The sequence below is a fragment of the Octodon degus genome, unplaced genomic scaffold (genome assembly GCF_000260255.1).
Source record: "Octodon degus isolate 3935 unplaced genomic scaffold, OctDeg1.0 scaffold00005, whole genome shotgun sequence".
NCBI lineage: Eukaryota > Metazoa > Chordata > Mammalia > Rodentia > Octodontidae > Octodon > Octodon degus.
Window position 1 is genome coordinate 30978608 of NW_004524581.1, and position 4016 is coordinate 30982623.

At 45.5% G+C, this 4016-nt stretch overlaps 1 pseudogene; it reads right to left on the minus strand.

Moving 5' to 3' along the window:
* Positions 1 to 3632: 3632 nt before the first annotated feature.
* Positions 3633 to 4016, minus strand: part of LOC111818375 — a 1290-nt pseudogene continuing 906 nt past the window's right edge.

Below are 4016 nucleotides of genomic sequence, written 5' to 3' on the forward strand. Positions count from 1 at the left end.
ATGTGGTGCTGGGGATTGAACCGCGGTCCCTGTGCTTTGCCAAGCTTGTTCCAAGTAGGTGCTTTAGACCACTGAGCCATCTCACCAGCCCCATCCATTTACTTATAAAAGTCTTGAGTTTATCTGTCTTTATAGCTGAGCAATACTCCATTGTATACAAATACTACAAGTTTTTTTTTTTTAAATCCATTTTTCAGTTGATTTGTTTTGTTTTGTTTTTGAGATAGGGCCTCAACATGTAGTTCAGGTTGGCCTTGAATTCACTATGTGTCCCAAGCTGGCCTTGAACATGTAGCAATCCTCCCGCCTTAGCCTCCCAAGTGTTTGCTGGGACTACAGACCTATGCTGTCACGCCTGGCCTACAAAAGAAATATTGATCCTCCTTTTTTGGGGGGTGAGGGAGAAAACCGGGGATTGAACTCAGGCTCTTGTGTTTGCCAGGAAAGCGCTTATTCTACTGAGCTATCTCCCCAGTCCCAGGAATATTGATCCTTTTTTTTTTTTTTTTTTGTGGAACCAGGGATTGAACTCAGGTCCTTGTGCTAGCCAGGGAAGTGCTATTCCACTGAGCCATCTCCCCAGTCCCAGGAATATTGATCCTTAATGCTCTCGTTCAATGCTATGATTCTCTAACATAGGAACCAGCTGAATACCCATAACAAGTTGTATTTCTGTTAAAGCTTATACTTATGTAATAGCTAATAACTACAGTAACTTTTTTTTTTCTTTCTTTTTTTTCAGTACTGAGGAGAGCCTAGGCTTGCCAGGTAGGCGCTTATTTTACTGAGCTATGGGCCGGTCCCTTATAGTAACTTTATAGTAACTTTAATAACTAAAATTTACCTGGGCCTGCTGTGCCGGCCCCGCCTCTGGGGCATGCTGAGATAGCAGTTGAGACTGGGCGCGGTGGAGCAGGCCTGTAATCCCAGCTCTTGGGCGGCTGTAAACAGGCAGATCACCGAGTCCCATCTAGTAGTGAGACTCTGTACACTCTGTAGACCCTTCCCTAAGATAAACACACACACACACACACACACACACACACACACACACACACGAAACCCTAAAATTTCTAACATTTCACTCAATTTAAGCTGTCACTAAGGGGGCAGGCTGGAGAGATAGCTCAGTGGCCTGAGTGCCTTCCTGGCAAGCGCAAGGGCCTGAGTTTGATCCCTGCCACCAAACAAACAAAAAACTGTCAGCAAGGAGAGCTGGGTGTGGTGGTGAACTCCAGTTATCTCAGCACTGTGGGGACGGACCAGGGGAGGCTGGGGCAGAGGGCTCCTTGTGAGTTTGAGCCCAGCCTGGGCCTCACCGTGAGCTCAAGGGCAGCCTGAATTGCATAGCGAGACCTGTCTCAAAAGACAGAAAAAAAAAGAGTATTGTGGTCCAAAAACATTCTAAAGAAATAGATTTTGTTTGGTTTTGTTTTGCATTACTAGTGATTGAATCCAAGAATGTATTGAGCTACATCCCCAGCTCCTTTATTCCACTAAAAAAAAAAAAAAACTAAAAAAGGAGCTGGGGAGATGGCTCAGTAGAATAAGTGCTTCCCTGGCAAGTGCAAGGGCCTGAGTTCGAGCCCCAGTTCTGAAAAAGCAAAAAACAAAAAACAAAAAAACAAATCTTTATTCTACTTATTTTTATTTTGAGGCCAGATCTTGAGGGGGAATTAGGGTGTGGCAGGCTATGGGGTAAAGGGGTCTGGCCTGGCTGTCACTTACAAAGTTCCAGGACACTAGCTCAGAACAGGTCCCAAAGCCTGAAGCAATCAAGAGAGTCTGGCCTCTGCAGCCCTGGAAGCCTCAGGCGGGTGTGTGACAGGCAGGCCTGCGCCTGCCTGAGGAGGGAGCTGCGCGGGCCCCCCGGGCTCTGGGCCTCTGCTTCGTGTCCCTGTCTCTTGCCCTGAAGGGTGCACCTCTCCCCCTTTTATTGGCTCTCTGTGCCACTACAGAACAAGTTCTTCTTTTTTCTACCTTTAACAAAGGTGGGGCTGGGGAGATGGCTCAGTGGAGTAAGTGCTTCCCTGGCAAGCGCAAGGGCCTGAGTTCAATCCCGGTTCCTAATTTCTGTGGGTTTTTTGCCCAATTTTTTGTTCTGGACCGGAATCTAGAAAAAAATCTCTAGGAGTTTCCTGTACCGTGAACTTGGTAACGATCTCACTAAATGGCCCAGACTTGCCTCAAACTTGTGGCCTCCTGCCTCGGCCTCCTGAATAACTGTGATTACAGGTGTGTGCCACCATTACCTGTAAAAGAATTATCTCTCTTTTTTTTTTTTTGGTGGAACCAGGGATTGAATTTAGGCCCTTGTGCTTGCCAGGGAAGGGATTATTCTACTAAGCCATCTCCCCGGCCCAAGAATTATTATTATTATTATTACTATTTTTTTTTTTGAAAAAAGCCAGCATAAAGCACTTTTATTGCAATAATGAAACTTGAAACTCATTTGTGGTGTGGGGGAGGGGTGGTGGTGAGGGTGTGGGGGATGGGCAACAAAGCAACAATGTCTCTCACCAAATCACTACACAGGACAGCAAAGGGTGAGAAGGGACTGAGGGAAGAAAAGCCAGGGAACTCTGAGATCAGCAGCGTAAAGCCAAGCATTACAAAACAAAAACTCACAAAAACAAAACAAAAAACAAGGGACACTGAAGCTGCGATGACGACAGGGCTTTCATTGGGTGATTAAGTCTACAAACAGCACCTTCAATTTAAACTTTCAATTAAAGTTCTTAAAATTTAGGAAGTGAAACTTGGATAGTTATGAGATTAGAAAAGTCCTGAAAATCCTTTAGAAAAAGCACAGAATGGGGAGGGAGACAGGTCATAATGAAGGCATCAGAGGTCCCTGTTGGCCAGGGACAGATACCGGTAGTGTTCAACACCGCAGTGAAAGAGACCTGCTTTCAAAAGGCACAAGTTTCAGGGGAGGTGGCTGGGGCTGGCAGAGGCTAGGGCTCTCCCTCTCCCCACTTGTTTTGGGTAGGGCTTTCAACTTAACCCAAGGACATCTCTCACAATGGAGAATAATTCAGCCCTCAACAGGGTCTCAAATCTGCTGCAGCAGCAAGAATGTTTATTTATTTATTTATGTGTGTGTGTGTGTGTGTGTGTGTGTGGCCAGCTCAGCCCACGGGGCGCAGTGCTGACTGGCATGTGGTGCTGGGGGATTGAACTGTGGTCCCTGTGCTTTGCTAAGCTTGTTCTAAGTATGTGCTTTAGACCACTGAGCCATCTCACCAGCCCCAAGAATGTTTAATATATAAGATAAAAATTTCATCCAAAAATTAAAATAAAATATTCTTGCAAACCCTACCCCAACACCAATTACTATTCTAAAGTTAACCCATCACTTGTGGTGTTAATACTTGACAATATTCTTAATTGGAAAATAGGTCAAAAAGACTGAAACTGAATCTTTAACCAAAAACAAAATGAGTCACTTGAGGTTTATGGCATGTAGTTTAGGTAAACACACATACAAGGAGAAAAAGTAGAGGAAGTGGAAGTGTCGGAAGCCAAGCTGAGTGACAGAACACACTCAGCTGGGGTAGATGTTTACAGAGTAGTGGGATATCAGGAGAAGCTCCATATGGACTCACGTGCACACACCTGGAGACACAGGATCCCTCCACAGCAGATCCAAGAATGGCGAGCTAAGGGAGGAGGCCACTCCTGTCATTCCAGTTTTAGAAGCTCCACGTCGAAGACAAGAGTGGCATGTGGTGGGATGATTCCTGGGTGCGCAGTGGAACCATAGGCATAGTCTGGGGAGATAATCAATTTGGCTCTCTGAGCCACACTCATCTGGGCCACCCCTTCTTCCCAGCCTCGGATCACCTCCTGCTTGCCAAGCATAAACTAGAAGGGCTTGTTTCTGTCACGGGAGGAATCAAACTTCTTGCCATCTTCAAGCGCGCCCCTGTCCCAAGAATTATTTCTTATGAGTACATTATTTATTTATTTATTTTATTTTATTTTATTTGTGTGTGTGTGTGTGTGTGTGTGTG